Below are 17,863 nucleotides of genomic sequence, written 5' to 3'. Positions count from 1 at the left end.
AAGCCGTTGAGTCCTGGGGCTTAATGAGGCACTGCTTATCAGCGAGCGTGCTTATCTGGAGCCTGCCGACAGTGTACCTGCTCCAGCCCCATCGTGAGCGAACATGTTTTACCACCCAGTTGCAGGGAGCCGGCAGCACGCATGCGGTCAGATGGCACGGTTCAGCTGATGCGTGGTAACTCATGAAGCTGCAGCAACTTTATCACTTCACAACATCCATACATAGCCACAGCCTTGAATCTTCTCAGGGGAAGAAAGGATGATGAGTTACTGTCCTGGGATTTTCTCTCTGTCTCCAGTCAGTGGGAAGTGGTATGTGGAACATTCATTTAATAAACCAGAGGGGAAAAGCTGTAGATCAGCTTCTCATTATTCCAGTGCTGGCTCACGCCATCGCTTGGGTTTGTGCCTGACAGTTCAGTGTGTTATTTGAGGCCACTCAAGCATTCTGCAGAAATGATGCCACCCTCTTCTGAAAGCATGGGGTTCATCCAAACAGGGAGGCCTGCCTCTATTAGTAGGTTTATCAGTGCTAACTTCATCTCAGTTTTAGGGCTCAGTTTGCAAAGGAGGTGCCCACTTTGGAGATCGGTTCCTGTTGAGAGCCACTGCCCCAGCAGGAAAACCTGGAGATGGTTCTTCTCATGTGGACCTCTGAAGTAAAGCAACTCTAGATGGGTAAAAAAGCACTGGTGGGGCTGGTTTGCTGAGGAAGGGGGGAGTCTAAGTGGTACAAAACTTAGGTGAGGGTCCTGGTGATGTGCATGTAGACCGAACCCCTCTGATTAAAAGAAGCAGCATCTTGCTCTGGAAGGTAGGAGGGATTGTAGGGGACCACTGTAAGTGATTGTCCCTAGTATTTGCTAGTGTGTTATACCTACATCCAAGAAGGGGCATGGCTGGGCAATCAAGGTAGCAGGTGGGGGACTGATGAATTACAAATTACTTTTCTGGGAGTGAGGAACTGAGGAAGACCCCACATTGAAGCCACCAGGACGAATGTCCTGGTCCTGCCTATGGGCACCTTGTATGTGGGGCTGCCAGGAAGAGTGAAGTTTCCACACTGCCTTGGCAAAGGTTTGGTCTGAGTTTATTGCTGAGATTAAAAGACTGGACAATATAAATTGTAAATGTTATGACTTAAGAGCTCATAAATTCAGTATACAGCCCCATTTCAGAAAGCGTGTGCGCAGTGCAGCCGTGCTGCCTTGGATTCACGAGTTGCCCATGCCCCTGTTGCTCAAACCCAACTCTCCAAAGAGCCCTTCTGCCCTGCCCTGGCTCCTGAGAAGATGCATGTGTGTGTGTGTGCACAGACGGTCAGAAACACAAAACCATACTGCCCAGGGATGCCATCCTTTCTGTGCACGCTGGTTTTGCTGTTTATGTACAGACATGGATTCCTTGCCACTGCTTCAGCCCAGAAACCAGTGGTAGTGCTGGAGTAGTATTTGCCCATATCTATCTGCAGCGACAGAGCAGGTAGAGGTCTTGAAGATGATGTTGCATTCTCCAGGAGGAGGGACAGTCCCCCCTAGCTGGCGAGCTATCTTTGTTTACCTGGGCTCCAAGTGTCGTCGCTTGGGGCTTGCAAAGGAGCTTTATGGTCTTACACATGTTCCTGTGTGCAGGCAGCTTGAACTGCCTGGGTGAACTGGTCACACACAGTCAGTGGAAGCAGCATTGTCTCTGAGCTGTGGTGGAGACTGCCAGAGTGGGAATGATGGAGCTTTTGACTAATGTACAAGTCCCTCCCCAGGTTTTGCTGTTACCCTGCTTGTGTCCCCCACCCTGGAGCTGGATGTCCCCTGTGAGCAGAAGGCTGACGAAAGCTTTTCAGAGGAGTGGTTAACATGCCGGGCAGTTTCTGGGGTGAGTTATGATGAGGTTTCTACATTTGGGTCATGGCTGTCACTGAGTTTGTCCAGTAAAAAGTTCCTTAAGTAAATGGGTTAGATGTAAGCATCTTTGACATCATGTGCTTTTTCCTCTTTTCCTGAAAGATGGAGAGGTGAAACTAGCCTACTCTTAGGATTGGTCCATCCCATGCCAAGGATGTAGGTTTTGGTCTGGGAACCCTAACTGAAGCCAACAGGGGAATGCAGCACCCAGTGCCAACCTACTGTCCTGCTAGGAGCAGAGCTTATGACACTGTCTGAGTAGGGGCAGCTGGGGACAAATCCTGGGGGGACACCAGAAGATGCCATGGAATGCCCTTCTCCTCAGTCAAGTGGACCAGCATGCAATACGCATGGAATGGATGGGCTTGGCAGGTGGTTGCCATAGACCTTGTAGCTCCCTGTCCTTGCGCAAGCACGCAGGGGTCAGCGCTTGGGGCAGGCTGTGCTCTGGCTGGTGCCGGGTAAGCCCCAACCTGCTTTTCAGAAGACAGAGCCCTGCAGCCCCCTGTGCACAGGCCCCAGCTGCGAAGGGATGCGTGAGTCAGCGCCGAGCGCTCCCTGGGGTGCCAGGGTTTGTTTTTGGGGTCCAGCACAGGGGACGATGGCAGCACTTGCAAAAATCCACACCAGCCTCTCCCAACAAAACCAAGTCCCCGAGCTCCTGCCAAATTTCTCTGAAAAAAGTGGCTCAGGCCTCCTAGATGGCACGCTCGAGGTTTCCCCTCTCCCAAGGTCCAAGCCTTGACAAGGCAGTTTCAGCAGTGTTTTGGCTCAGAGGTGGCTGTGCAGCACTAGTCCTTTGGAGCAGTATAGGTGCTGAGGGTCGCATTGGATGTACAGCTGGCATTTGCTCATTTTGGAGACCTTTTACCAAATGAGCAACAAGAAAGGAGGTTATATTTTTGAAATCATTTTTAATTACTGTAAAACCCACATTCTTGCTGGTTTGTTTTTCGATCGGACTTGCAGTAAATGTGTCATTAACGTCACAAGAGCACGTGTGAACGTAGGGCTGCGCGTGCAGGTTCACGCGTGCACGGCTGGGCAGGCAAGGCTTGGGGTCCCTGCCTAGAGGCACGGTCCTGCCTGAGCAGACTCAGGAACACACTGCATACGCGGGCCAAACCATGCTGCGTTTTCCTATCCTGGCTGAAGTCTATTTGGCAGCGTTCTGGTCTGATGGAACCATCTTCCCTTGCTTCCCTCCACCCAAACCCTGCAAAACTTTGCAAATTCACCTGAAATGTTTGCCATTCCTCAGCACCATGTTTGTGTGACCCACCATAACTGCCCTTTCCCGGGACTTGGTTCTGAATGTGGAGTAGAGATAACGTTTAACAGGCAAGACCAGATTAAAAGGAGATAAAGGGAATAAGGGGAGGGGGGGCGGGAAGGGAAAGGAGGGAAGGGAGGAGGAATGCAGAGGTATGTGGCTGCATGTTGTACTCTGTTTATGCATAAACAGGCACGCTTATCGATATCCAGATGTAAGCATGTGTGCGGGGTAATATCTCCTGAAACAATAGGCGCTACTCGACGTGGGGAGTGCTGCTGGAGCCTCCCCATCAGATGCTGCCGTGTTATCAGGTTGCAGCAGGCGTTCCCATCTAATGGGGGATCTGAGCCCCGCCAGCTGCACCCGGGGCTTTCAAAGCCTCTCCTCCAGCCTTCAGCCTGCTTTGGCTCTCCGAGGAGGGAGGGCAAGAGGGGACAAAAGGGGCCAAGCATCTCCAGAAGCAATACTCGGTGCACCTGGCTGCCCAGCTTCACACCTCGGCAGGGATGTAGGAGCTGGTGTGGCCACCATGCGTCCGTGGGGCTGGCAGCAGGGTGACACCGAGGACCCAGCCAGCCCTTGCCAGGAGGGGAGATCCCAGCCCACAGCAAAGCACCCGCTTTGTTCAGTGCGGGACAGATAATGTCAGAGGGGCCACAGCAGCCATTTCACCCCCATCCCCTGCGCTGTGGCAGGACCAGGAGCCAGCCCTGGGGGCAGCGCTGGCAGCCAGGGGCCTTTTCTCTTATTTTCTTCTGTGCTTTTAAGGAAGACTCCAAGAGCAAAAAAAAGCTTACAAAACCTTCTTCCCCCCTGCCTCTCCCTAGCACCAAAAATGCAATGACCACTAATTTTACATGGCTTATAACTGCAAATAGCTCTGGAACTAATTAATTTGACAGTGCGGCGGCTGCCTGTCTTTTTCACCAAAATCAATTAAGGAAACGCACATTTCCCCTTCTCCTCCCTCCCCTCCCCGCACCGCTTTGCAGCGAGGCAGAGGGGAGAAGGGGCAGTGAGGACCAGGCACTGCTTTCCCAGGGGTCCCGGGGGGGTCGGGGTGGGGAGCCGAGCGCAGGAGCACAGCGAAAGGGGATTAACAAGGTGGAGGGAGAGACGCTGCTGCTTCTGCACAAGAGGAGCGGGGATGCTCCCCAGGGACGGGTGGCGGTGGGAAAGCTTGATTGCCACACGCAGCCACGCTGTGCTGCGTTCCTCCCTCCCTCTGTCCCAGCTCCCTGAAGACCCCCATGAATTGTCATTCCTTGCTGGTGCAGGGGGGGATTTGGCTGCCGGGCTCTCGAAGCATTTTTTATTTGCATGGCTAATGAGCCCCTCCAGAAGGGGCTGCAAGGGAGGCAGGTGGGAATTTCGGCACTGTTTGCTTGCCAAGCGAGGGCAGAGGTGTGTGTTAAGAAAGAATCAGCGAGGAATTTAGGGAAGCAAATTTTGCATTTGCGAGAGGCAGTGGTAGAAATTGGAGAGGAGTCTCACGCCATTTTTAAGGCTCCTGGCCTTGGAGGTTTAAAACCACGGCCAGGGAGTGATGGCGAGGAGCGTGCTGGAGGGGTCTGCTGCTCCCTTCTGCTCTAGGCTGGATGCAGGGCAGGAGGGTCTGAGCTGGGGGGTGTTGTATCAGCATCACACTGCTTCCCAAAATATCCAGCAAGAACAGGACCCCGCTCTGCGCTTGTTCTTCTGGTTCTACTTCCAGGTGGAAATGAGAGCCAGGTCTGGGGGAAATGGGTTGGCTGATGCCAGAGCTGTGTGATCATCCAGGTCCCCAAAAACACCCTTTTCAGGGAATGGGAGACAACCATCCTCAGGACACGGTGTCGAGACACCTGGCCAAGCTGGGTAAAACCTCCTGAGCGTTATTTCTGTAAATGCCTCCATTTGGTCCATATCGCCTCCTCCAATCTCTATTGAAATGCCCTTCTATTAATAAATAACTCCATTCTCCATTACCCCATCTCCACAGCTCACGTTGAAGTAACTGGGAATTTGGGTTTGGTTTTTATAGCCATTAGAAATAGATTTTATCTTTATTAAGGGCTTTCTCTCCACCTCCCCAACCTTTGCTCCATTGCACCAAGCACGGCAGCAGCTGGAGCGGAGGAAGCAGGTTCCTGGGCTGAGCTCAGCACAAGGAGAGGAAGGAGAACATCTCCCTTGTTTCAGCCAGGGCAGAAGGGGTTTTGAAGGGCCAGGTTCTTCCCTGTGCGTTGGTGGCCTGTGAGTACATCTCTATAGCATGGCGTAAAGAAAGAGAAAACAAGGGAGAAATTTTGAATGAAGAATATTTAAGAAATCATGTATCTGGAAGACTTAGTTTTCAGGCGTTTGTTTATTTTTTTCTTTGTGAGGGTAGATATCTGGCTTGGGAAATACCTATAAGGAAACCTCCCTGAATGCAGTCATGATGCTGAGCGACCACATGAATTTGGGGAAGATTTTCTTTTTTTAACTGTGGCTTGTAAACATTCCCTGGAAAATATTTGAGTTTTGAAGTGCATTGGTTGGTCGTGATTGGGCAGGGAAGTCACAGGGCAGCATTTTTATCCCTGGGTTGGATGGCAGCAGTTTCTGGCAGGGAAATCAGTGCATGTAAATTAGAATTGTGGTTTCCATGAATGCTATCATATATGGGTTGGAAGCTGATTTTCCAAGAGCAATCGTGCCAGGAAAACTTGTGCTCTCACATAGCCCCAGGCAGCAAACACAAGTGACACAAACATGGTGAGGGTGAGTTCATTTACAACTGTGACTGTTCAAAAAGTATTTCTAAAATTTGCCTTCCCTGCTGTTCCTCCCCTGTCCCCCCTTCCTCCTCCCCTTCCAGCTATGCCGGAGTGAGCTAGGAGGTTTGGTATCCAGCCTTACGCAGCGGCTGGTGCTCGGCTGGCGGGATGGGCGCTGAGGCCGGCGTGCACCTGGGCGCAGGTAAGGCTCTGGCAGGGTGGGGACTGGATTCCTTCCCGGCCCCTCTCGGCAAACAGCTCCTGCCCTGGAGCCCTGCGTTCCTCTGCCCTTATCTCCCTGTGCAAGGCAAAGCTATAAATGTTATTGGCCATGAAGTTATTCATCCCCTTCAAAGTTACACATATGCAAAATAGGCTCCCCTGCTAGAAATGGGAGCCTTCTTAGCAAGAGTGTTTAAAGATAGGGGGTTTTATATAAAATTCTCTGAGAAAGAAGTGCATTAACACATAGCAATGTTAATAGCACTAGATCTGTAGAGACCTATTTATGTATATTACCACAGGTAAATGCCCACAGCATTTCTTACAAGGTAAATATACTCTTGCTCCAGGCGTGGCTAAATCGAGGTGCAGAGCAATGACCTGGCTGGTCCACACAGCGGGCAGGGGAGAGAATAAGTGGGAAGTGACAGAAAGGAGCTTGAGTTGTGACACAGGTCCTGCCTTCATCTCAGGCACAACTCAGCCCCCCTTGGCCCCTCACCATACCCATCCCAGGGATGTGGCACCAGGCCCTGCACCCACAGTGTTCAGCATGGCACACAGCAGCCTCTGTCCCGGCTCGATGCAGTGATGCTCTTACCAGAGCAAAGACCAGACTTTCAAAGCTCAGAAGACCCACTGCCGCCTTCTGGGAGTTTATAAAATTCATTCTAGTTCATACCTGTTGTTGTTTTAAAACCATTCCTTTCTGAGGAATGACTCAGCTCAAGAAAGAAAAAGTTGTTTTATTTTTTGGCTAACTAGGAGAATCCAGTGATATATAAGGGGATGGGAGATCTCCTTGACCTCCAAAGCTGGAAGAAGCCATTTCCACATTTATGGCACACCTATTTTATTAGGCTCGGGCACAGGCTATGCCTGCCTGCATCAGCCATCTCCCGGTTTTCCCCCCACGTTGTCTGTTGATGGCTCAGACCAAGACCTTTGCAATGCTTCAAGCCAGCTGAGCCTGGAAACGTCTGGACAAGCCAACCAGCAGTTTCCAGTCACTCTGCCCCATCCCCTTCCCTTCTCTCCCTGTGGGGCTCCTCTCTGCTAAGCAATGCGGGACGGGGCTTTTTGGGGAAGCGAATGCAAGACCCTGGCTAACTTCTGTCCCGTATTTCAACTTCCAAGGCCCAACATCAAACATGTCACTGCAGCCTGAGCCCCCATGAGCCTGACGGAGGAGCAAAAAGAGAGGGCTGGAGGCAGCAGATCCTAATCTTTATTAAATAAGAACAAAGCTTATGCCGGCTAATGAGAGAAACAAACCGATGAAAGATCCGGCGAGCTCCTCAGAAGGACACAAAGAAATTCTCTCTGAACAAGAGCAGGCTAAAAATATTCCCGAATATTTATTTTGCTGGCAATGGCTTCACAGGCTCCAGATTCAATGCCGCCTCTTTGGGGATTGGTATGGCCATCAAAGTGATTTCAGAGGGTGCTCCGAACTCCGCATGACACCCGGAGCTGCAGCAGAAACAGCCTTGCAAGCCAAGACGCAAGAGCATGATCTGCCTCAGTGCTGTGAGAAGACAGCCAGTCCCTGTACACCTCTGTTTCTCTAAGAACAACAGGGTGGTTTACCATCAGTTTAGGCCCATCATCCTGTTTGGAGCCAATGTGTAAGAGCCAGAGATGCTGCAGGTGTTTTTCTCCAGTGTCAGTCCCTTTCTCGACATGGGTCCCTGTGCATGGGCTGCTGAGGCTGCCAGCACCAAGACCTGCACTGATGCTGTGCACCCTCTGCATCACGACATCAGACACATCAGGGACAACCCACAGGAAACTGGGAACACTGGTGGTCTTTTCCAGCTCGAGCCCACAATGTTCCCCCAGCGAATCTCCATAACCAGCTGGTCCTCACCAGCTCCAAGTCTCCTCTCTGCAGCAAGCCACAGCCCACGCAGCCATCATCAGTAAAGGTATGGACATCATTTTCAATCAAACCCAAAACCATGTGAAGTTGCCTAGATTGTGCACGTAGCGTAATGAACTCCAAAGCACAGACTGTGCCTGGGGAAACCGGTCAGGGTGGGGAGCATTTTGGGAGGCTGTGCTCAGCCTGGTGTGGGCTGTGGATGCCAGCAAGCAAGGAGCTTGCACCCACACAAGTGTTTGCAGAGATTCAGCCAACCCAGCTCTTTCGCTCCTCCTGCCCTTGCCACCTCACATAGGCCCCCACAACCTCTGTCCAGCCCATCATCTCCAGAGACGATGGGAGTGATGGCAACCACCATACTGGATCAGACCGCCTGGCTGGGGCAGGTGGGCAGCTTCCCAGGCTGCTCAGAAATTCAGCTTCGCAACTGCCCCCCGCTTTCCCATATAGGCTGAGCCCCAAACCTCAGCCTTGACTGCCACTGAACTTGGCTGAAAATGTCGCTTCCAAAGGCAAAAGCAATGCAGCAACGAGGTCTGCAGTTCCTCCTCCACCTCTGCCTTCGCTGACCATGAAACCTCAGCCTCTGCTCTTTTAATGTACTGTGGCTGAACTTGCTGCCAGCAGGTCAAAGGGAACATAATTTACTCGGGCTTTGATGCATTTGATACAGTTTGGGGTGAAAAGGGAGAGGGGGAGGACAGGAGACGGAGGGCATAAGCGGTGGCAAGGAAGGAAGAAGGTTGCCTGGCTGTATGGGAACTGGATTAGTATGAGGATGACAGAGCCATTTTCTAGCCAAGAGGGACTTAGCAATAACCAAGAGGGTTTTGACTGGAGCAGGGGCTCCACGTGCTCAGATCAGCGCGGTGGGTAGGAGGCAGCCTGAGCATTTGTCTGCAGGCCCCTTTTTATCTCTTTCTCCAGTTAGGAGATTTGGACGGGGAGGGGGAGGGGAGCGTTTGTATTCTGTATCGCCTGGAGAGTCCTTTTACTGCTCAGGCAGGACCACGGGACAGTTGTATTTCCCCTCCTCGCAGCCAGTTCTCATCGTGTTTGCTTGTCCTTACACACCCTCCTTGTCTTAGAGCCCTTTGCCAGCTGCTTCGTGAAGCCCCCCTGCCCATTTTCCTGCTGGAAGGATGTTGCAAGGCAGAGGGCAGGTAAATAAACCCACGTGGTACCATAGGTGGCTTTTTTGGAGAGAGAAATTGCAGGTACCAATTGCCCAGTCTACACTCAGAGCATGGAGAGCTCGGACACCGAGGCCAGGCTGCAACCAGGGGAGCACAGCCCTTACATTGCTTCTGGCTGGGCTTTTTTGCAGCAAGATGGTCCAGATCATCTTGCCAGCTCTGTCTGCACTGGTGTTGTCCAAACCCCAAAATACTGTGCAAACATCCACCCTCTACCCTTCTCATTCCTCTAGCAACCACCATCAGCCTTGGAGAAGTCAGGGGCCATCACGTGCCTCTTGGTGTAAGTTTTTCTACAGGTACCAAAGCTGTACCTTGGCTATAGGCTTCAGGGCAGGACTGAATTAACAGCAGGAGCCAGCAGCTTTTGCAAAGAGCCCCTCCTGATGGCAACACTTTCGGGTCACACCACACACCTCACTGGGCTGTGAGCACTTGGGTCACAGTGATGCTTTCAAACACAGGTCGCTTCCCCCTTTTTTTGTAGGGGGTTTGAAACAGGAAAACGGCAACATCTCTTGTGAGAACCTAAATACTTTACTCTCCAGCTTTTGTCTTGGCTGGCTGGTGTTTACACAGGGGCAGAGAGGCCAGGAGGAAGCGAAGCGATGTGGCTGCTGTGGTTTCAGTTCTCACTCCACCTCACTACTGAGAAACTGGACCCATGGTTTGGTTTGTGGCTGGGGGGGAAGAGGAAAGGTCCTTGGATCCGATCCCTGCTGGGGAGGCTCTCCCAGCCCCGCAGAGGCACCAGCAACGCTGATGGGGGGCCTTGAAAAAGAGGAGAGAAAACCAGACCCTCAACAACACCCCGCTCCAGCAGCTCTCGGTGCATTAATATTCACTGCAGACCGAGGGGTGTAAATTCACTGCTATCTCCTCAGAGTTTGCCGTTTATGCCGTTCATTTCAAATAGATGTCACTACTGCCTTATGAGCACTCCTCCGAGCCAGCCGGTTAAATGGACCTAGTGCATTATAGTAATGGAGTAACTGTATAAAAACAATGAAATCCAATCTCTTTAAACTGATTTGATGTCTGCCTGAACCACAACATTTCCTGCTAATGGCTTCCTTCATTTTGTAACCGTGATCTCCACCTGATCAGATTACAGCTGTTTTTAATTACAAAGCTAATAGAGTTTGTAGGCAGTGTCAGGCAGACGGCGCATGCCTGGGGTGGGCACAGGGTGGAGGGGAGCCGGCAGGGGCTCTGCGTGACTCTGCTAACACACTCAGCCCGTCAAGCTGACTGTCAAAACACTGGGAGTGGGGGACAGCTAGGAGGAACAGTGATATTTTTTGGCGTGGAGCCAGCACACCGATCTCCAGGCCAGTTTGTGCGACAGCAGACAGCCCTGGGTTGTGCTCCTGCTACATGCTCAGGATGCCTTGTCACCAGGCCAGGCAGCTGGTGATGCCCAGCAGATTTGTGGCATGTTTGGTCCTCCTGTGAGACAGGTGCTAGGGTCACAGGAAGGCATGAGAAGGGCAGAAACAGCTTTTCTTGATGATGGAGTGTAAAAAGACCAAGAGAAAGGAAAAAGAAAAGAAAAAAGACCAGAATAGGGATGCGTGGTGCCATTTGACTCTGCAACTGATGGGGCAGGAAAGAGCATTGTGGATAACTGACAGTGGAAAAAGCCCTTGAGATTGATGTCTTTCTTACGGAATAGTGCAGTCAGCTGCTGCAGGGTCTGCGTCTTCTGCCTCGCCTCGGCCCAGACAGCAAACCCCTGGGGACCACCTCCACAGCTCAGTCCCATTCCCAGTGGCCTCGTTTTTTCCAGCGGTTCATTTGTGTACTGATTGCTCCATCTCTCCAGGTTAGGGGCACAGATCAGCATAGCTGCAGGGGGAGAAGCGGTTCGAAAAAGCTGTTCCAAGCAGCGCTGGCCAGGAATGCCTGTATTCAGCAGAGCATGTGCATGGCAAGCCCCAGTTTGACACTCTGATGGTGGGGAAAAACCTATGGGTGTGTTACAGATTGGTGCTGGGTAGTCCATGCTGACGTTTAGGATTCAGTTGAGGCTGGGCTCAGTTGAAGTTGGCTGAAACATCTCAGCAAAGAAACAGCAGCATCTCCCTCTCATACCTCCCTGTCCTGCCATGTGAACTTCTTTTGTGGGTTGGTGGAGCTACTCTTGTCTACCAAAGCATAGCGCCAGGCAAGTGGGATGGCTTGGTGGCAAGCAACCCACTTACAGCAACTGAGGAAGGGTGGGAGCAGGCAAGAGGAGGACCCTGACTCAGCCAAGCCTCCATAGGGGTGTCCCCGGGCAGTGTGAGCCACGTCAGAGGTGCCCCACTCAATTCACACTGCTGCAGGAGATGCTCGTCCCTTGCTGTTGTAATGCCAGAGCTGCCCACGTCGGGTTACACACCAGCCTTGTAAATGATTTAGGGTCCACATCAAGAGCGCATCAATTATGTACCCTGGGACTTAATTATTTAGCTTGACAGGAGTCTCTTCCCTTAATTTCATTGTCTTCTCAGTCTCCCCTTTCACAACAGAGCCATGGATGCTCTGCTGGGAAGGGTACGTTGTCGTATGTCTCTGCTCCTTCCCAGTATTGCCCAAAGTCATCTATTTTCCCCTTCCTTTAGTGGATGAGGAAAACAAGCCCCACACATGACACTGGGTCAAAGTGAGGGTCTGGGCCTGTGCACCACAGCTGCTGTGCTCTGCCCTTGAGGTGTGTTAGGGACTGGACTCTGCCACTGGTCCTAATTGAGCAAATTTTGAAGAATCTGGGGATGCTGTAGGGGCTTTGGGTGTTGGGATGAATTTTTGTGATTTCCAAAGTCCTTTCTGATGCTCGGTCACCCATCAGCAGCCAGAGAAGAGGGTTCCTATAGCCCTTCCAGGTGCTCCCTGGCAGCACTGGGGGTGCTGCCTGCCTGCCACACCAAGAGCCATCAGCACATACTACCATTCCAGTCAGCACTTCCCTCCTCTCCTCCCCTCCCTCTTTTCTTCTCCTTCCACCTCTCCCTTTAACCGAACTTTTAAACCCCATGTCTGGTGCAGGTTTTTACAGTAACTGAAGCCTTTGAGAATTGTTACTGCTGTGCTGTTTTCACAGTGACATTACTACGCGCTGCAAAAATGACGAGTATCAAAAGTCGGTCATTGCTGCTGGGAGGCCACGGGTCACAGCAGCCACAGGAGAGCAGGAGATGAAGACGTGGCCACGCTCAAGGGGCACAGCTCAGGCAGGCGAGGCCCCAGATTTGACAGGATTTCCTCTCCGCATCATCTCTTCGTCGTGTCTTGGTATGTCTTTAAACATGTTTATTTTTCAACCCTTAAAAACTACCTTTTCCTAAAATAAATAAATGAAGCTAAGACCAGGAGCCTAGGATTTTAAAGCAACCCTACAATAACAAAGCAGTGTGTGCAGACCAGTTGTCATCAGCAACCCTACAATAACAAAATAATACACGCAACCCCATGCAAGGCTGAAACAACCACTATGGGCATGTGAGGAAGGAAATATATTTTCCAGCGTTGAGCTTAACAAGACTTTGTTCTGCAGTAAACTCGGGGGTCAGAATGGGGATGTAAGGACCAAAACACCTTGAGCAGCGTAACTTTAATGTCACGCAGCAGGCAGGGTCATCGGACATGCAGCAAACACCGCTTCATTGGCGTGGGGTTTAATAGTCTGGAAAAGGAAAAGAAAGCAAGGTTTTGCGATGAAACAGGAAGTTCCCTCGAATCCTGGAGCCTTTGAAGAATTGTCAAAGGAATGAGAAGTCTGTATGTTTGAAAAGGCTCTGGGTAGTGGAGCCAGAGGGGGCAGGGGGACACAGGGAGGGAGGCACCAAGCACAGGCCTTCTCCAGTCCCACACTCCACTCTTTGTTCCCCTTTTCTTTTTTTCTTAAATTATTTGATGCTTTTTCATTGCTTTATTTTTTTATTTTCTGACACACACACACGCACCCTCTGAGGTTAGCAGGAGTTTTCTCAGAGTTAGAGCAAAGCCACGATCCTACATCGGGCTGCTGCTGGCACGGCTTTGCCTGCACCTTGCTGCAGAGCGGTGAGTGGAAGTAGCTCTGTGATCCAGGCTCTGCTCATGCCTGACACACAAAACCATTTTTTTGAGGAAGTGTTTCTGGAGTTCGAAAAGGTCTTGGTTAGCTGTCTTTTTTTTTTTTTTTTTTTTTTTCCCTTTTTAAAATTTATTTCTGCCCCTTCTATTTTTTGGGCATGGCACATCTGTGTGGCTGTGGGAGCAGATGGGCAATGCCTCCCCTTCCCAGAGTGCCTGGGGTTGACCAAGAGACACCGAAGAAAATCCCTGTATGATTTCTGACACATTTTCTCAGTGTTTGAAATACAAATATGTGGAAAAATTGTAGTGTCGTGGCTTAGCTGTTAGTAGAGGGAATCTAGTTTCTGCAAAACTGATGCTGCTGCTGATGTTTCTGAGGGCTGAGTTTAAAGGCCTGTTGCATGCCCATAAAGAGGACTGGACACTAGACCTAAGAGAGGTTTTCAGCCAGCTGAAGGCATCATGAGGGTGCCCAGCACTGGAGGGATGCCTGCAGGCACTTCTTCACAGGGAATGGGTTTAATTTCCTTGCAAACCCAGGGTGAGGAGGACCAGCTTTTTCTTCCTACCCACCAAGGGAAACAGAATCTGCCTCTTCCCAGGCAAAAACTGCTGGTGATGAGTTACCTTCTCCACTTGCAGCATGTCCTTCCTGGCACCCAGAAAGAGCAAGACATGAGCAACAAGGTGAACGAGAGGGAGCACCCAGCTGCTCGGCAGAGAGGGCGAGCCTGGTGAAGGGAGCCTGGAGGGAAAGCCAAGAGACTGTCATGACACTGCACTTTCCTCTGTGCTAATTGTACACTTGGGACCAAATTTAGACTGGTGTAACTCTGCTGAAGTCACTAGGGATTAATTTGGCTTCTGGTGGCTCCATTGTTTTAGCTAAATGAGTCAGAAGAAGCAGCCTATTCTTATCTGCGCACAGTGGGGCGGTGACAGTAATGGCTTGGTGAGGCAGACCCCAAAAGCAGCATGACTAGGACCCAGGATCAGGGCTACCATGAGCCGAACGGGGCTGCAAGAGGAAATGTTTTGACATTTGGGTTATAGATGGAGGCAGGCTCGGCGTGGGCGCGCTAGTGGTGCTCACCGCTGCTGCAGGCGGAGGGGAAGGGGGCTGTCAGGTTCCCTGAATATTCGGTGGTGCCGTTTGGAGTTCCTCAATTCTTCAGCCACCGGAGAGGGAAGCTGTGGCTCTGGAAGGGGCACGTGGTGTCTAAGGGGACTTCACACTGCTTCCCGGCCCAGTGAGAAAAGGAGCCAAGGCTGGAAACATCCAAAAAGCACCGGCTGCATCCCTGGGCTGCTCGTGCATCTGTCAGCAGCCGGGTGCGGGGAAGGAGGGGTGGGACAGAGGATGGGCTTGCACAAGGTTGGAAGAGATGCCTGGGGCATAAGTTTTGCCTGCTGACACAAAGCAGCATGCCACTTTTAAGTGTGTTGTGCATTCCCTCAAACTTCTGGAAAAGTCAGGATGGTTGGGAAGTTTTGATTTTTCCAGCCCAGGTTAGGTGCAAGTTGCTTCCCAGCAGAAAGGTGGTTTTTGTGGGAGCTCTGTGCCTCAAGCAGCCAGCACCCAGCCTTGTGGCAGGCAGTTTTGGAGGGGAAATGGTGTGAGCAACGGAGACGAAACCATTGTCCTTCTTCCCATGCCTGCTGCTGCACCCAGTCTCCTCTTTTCATGCTGTACCCACTGGGCAGATAAGCACAAGACTTCAGACTCTGAGGCTTTCAAGTCTGCACCTTTCACCATGGGTAAACACGCTTTAAAGCAAGTACAAAGGCAGATCTTCTGAGGATGGAGATAACAATAGGTAGGAAGGGAGGGGAGAGCAGACCTGGAGCCTCCCTGCTCCCAGCGCTCCTGCACCTCCGTGGCTCAAATAGGCACATTCCCAGCATCCAGGGCCAGATAATAAGCAGAGCCACAGCAGCTATTCAGGAGGCTCTGACCCTGGCTAGGTAACTACATAATGAGCCTGTTTGAATTGCTCCCGTCCCTGCCAAAGGGGTGGGATCGGGGGATGCTTTTGTTTGCAATAATGAACCTGTAATTATGCTACATTTCTTGGTTTTAGCCACATTTTTTGTGTGCGTGTTGTTCTCTTTGTATTGACAGATTTATGGCCAGGATACTCCGCTGCACCACCAGCCGTACGGCACTGTGTGGAGACTGTCTGACTGTTGTCTCGGAAAGGTGTGGGAGGAGGGGGGCGGGGGGGGGGCTCTTTACACTACCCCAGCCCCTGAAGGGTTAAATAAATGCATTAAAATTAATACAAATGGCAGAGGTGCTGCCTTTCCAAAAGTCACTGGTTTCAGCAAGGCAAAACCAAATCTTTTGAGCTTCAGGTGAATAATAATAATAATAAAAAAAAAGTAGGAAACGATTAAACTGCATAAATAAATAAATAACACACCAGATTTCAGCTCCAAGGCGCTCAATGAAATTACACTTTGAAATGCAAGGATTAAGCAGGGTAGGTGACAAGGTAACTTTGTTAACAGGCTAATCTCTCGCCTTAACAGAGACAGGGGATTTACATGTGACTGCACAAAACTGCTTTATGGTCTTTTTTTCCAGCTGGAGATGGTAGGAAGGGGGCAGGATGAAATGGGACAGGGTTGGATGGTTTAGAGCCATTTGTAAGATGGGTTTAAACTGATTTTTTTATTATTATTATTATTTCAGGTTTGTTTGTGGTTTTCTTTAAGCAAGTCTGCATGGAAATGTGTCACCAATAATCAGCTGTTTCCAAACAGTTCAGGTAGGGGTTGATGAAGATGTCACAGGATGATGAATAATTGGGTAAAAGCATTTGTGGTGCTCTTTCTCCCTGAATGGTTTTATTTGTTTTCTTGTAAAAAGCCAACCAGCAGCATGGGCCAGTCAAAATGTTATGTCAGGACTTCTTTGCCCTGAGTCTATCCCTGAATTTCAGCACTTCTTAATCAAAGGCTGTGTGAAATCTAAATCCAGGTTACTATGGCTTTTTTTTTTTTTTTTGGGGGGGGGGGAGAAGAAAAAATAAAAATAAAAAAACCTTTATGTCTTTACATTTCTATCTGTTACTAAAAGTGACCGTGATGGGCAGAGGAATCTGAAATGAGACCTGAATCTTTCCTGTGAGGTTTTGTACCATAGGGTGCCCACTTCACTGCACCCAGGGTTGAGCTACCCCTCCCTCCTCCAGCAGGCAGAGCGCTCCTGGCTTTGCAGTTTAACCTCTTGCCTGTCAGTGTGGATCTCCACCATGAACCAGAGGAGATGTGGGGGAGCAACCAGAAGTTCAAATTTTCTCCAGACTTCATTTCTGGATAAAAATGAGAATGAGAAAACCATCTCCTCCATAATGTTCATTTGAAATTCAACAGAAAACAGCAGGCAGAATATGTTCTCTGGTTTTAAATAGATCTGGTGAAAGTATTTATCATGTCATATTCATTGCAGCATTTCTAGGGTATTTGTGCTGGCTGCAGGCGGAGGGACTGATCCTGGAAGGAAACGCAGTGTCAAGTCCCTAGCCCATTTCCAGATTCATGTGGTGGACCATTTCTAGATGAGATTTCAGCTTTTTCAGGTGGGTGAGGATGATCTCCTCTATGAAGGCATGGGAATGGATGTCCTAGTGAGGGAGGCTCTGCCACTGGGTCAGGGAAAAGTTGCTTTTCGCTTTGCTTTGATGCCTGGGTAGCAGGAGAGACGATGGTTTCACACAGGAGGGTTGTGAACCTCAGTTGAGTACAACTGTTTAAAAGTTTTCAAACCATCAGCTCTAAGAGTCTCCCCTACTAATGCTGGAAAAACAGAAAAACGATGTGGTCAAGCATTGCCCCTCAGCCTCCAGACCTCAGGGTTATGTCCATTCCCGCATTTCAAGCTGCCTTTGCAGGAAGGCACATGTGAAGTGCTCACAAAAGGCACATGAAGGTTCAGCAGTGCATCTGCCCAAAACCACCGTGGCCAGCTTGGCCAGTGACATACCAGCAGGTCACGGAGCCAACGGCAGTACAGGCAGAGGTCAGAGCCGCAGTGGTGCGGCAGGAGGGGAGGTGGGGGTACGGGACAGGGCTGTCACAAGCACAGCAGGTAGCTGTTTCCCCTGGGGAGCCATCTGACTCTTCAAAGAAAATGCTCAACTTTGGGTTGAGTTGACTGAACCTGATAGAAGTGCTGGTCCAAGCTGCAGCCATGACGTGGCCGCTGGGGACCTGGAGCATTACTTGGAGACCCTTCTGCGCCTCAGCAGTGATAACCAGAGCACACCCTCCACACAGCGTATGGGTGACAATAAAACTTGTTGGCTTGCCGCTGCCCAAGGGCTCGAGCTTGTGCACAGGTCATGCAGGCTGCCATGTGCCAGGTCCTAGCAGGGCTCATCGGAGGTGGACTGCTGTCTGTGAGCACATCAAGCACTTTCCCATGCATGGATGGAACACAAAGCATGAATTACCCACTTTAAAAATCAGACATAAGCCCAACTCTGAAGTTTATCCACCATTTGGGCGCTAAAACATATTCAAACTGAGCATCAGACATTTATTCTGCACAGGAATCTGACCAATTGTTTCCCTTC

General features: G+C 50.6%; 1 long non-coding RNA gene across 1 annotated transcript; it reads left to right on the top strand.

Annotated features, from left to right (window-relative positions):
• Positions 1-7,288: 7,288 nt before the first annotated feature.
• On the top strand, positions 7,289-15,483 carry LOC129736032 (uncharacterized). The gene is made up of 3 exons (XR_008732175.1): positions 7,289-8,068; positions 12,307-12,497; positions 15,406-15,483. It is a non-coding gene; the product is annotated as an uncharacterized LOC129736032 (long non-coding RNA).
• Positions 15,484-17,863: the final 2,380 nt, after the last annotated feature.

This window comes from Falco cherrug, chromosome 4, assembly GCF_023634085.1.
Source record: "Falco cherrug isolate bFalChe1 chromosome 4, bFalChe1.pri, whole genome shotgun sequence".
In the NCBI taxonomy this organism is placed as follows: Eukaryota; Metazoa; Chordata; class Aves; order Falconiformes; family Falconidae; genus Falco; species Falco cherrug.
The sequence above is the reverse complement of the archived record's forward strand: the minus strand, read 5'-3'. Positions and strand labels throughout refer to the sequence as shown.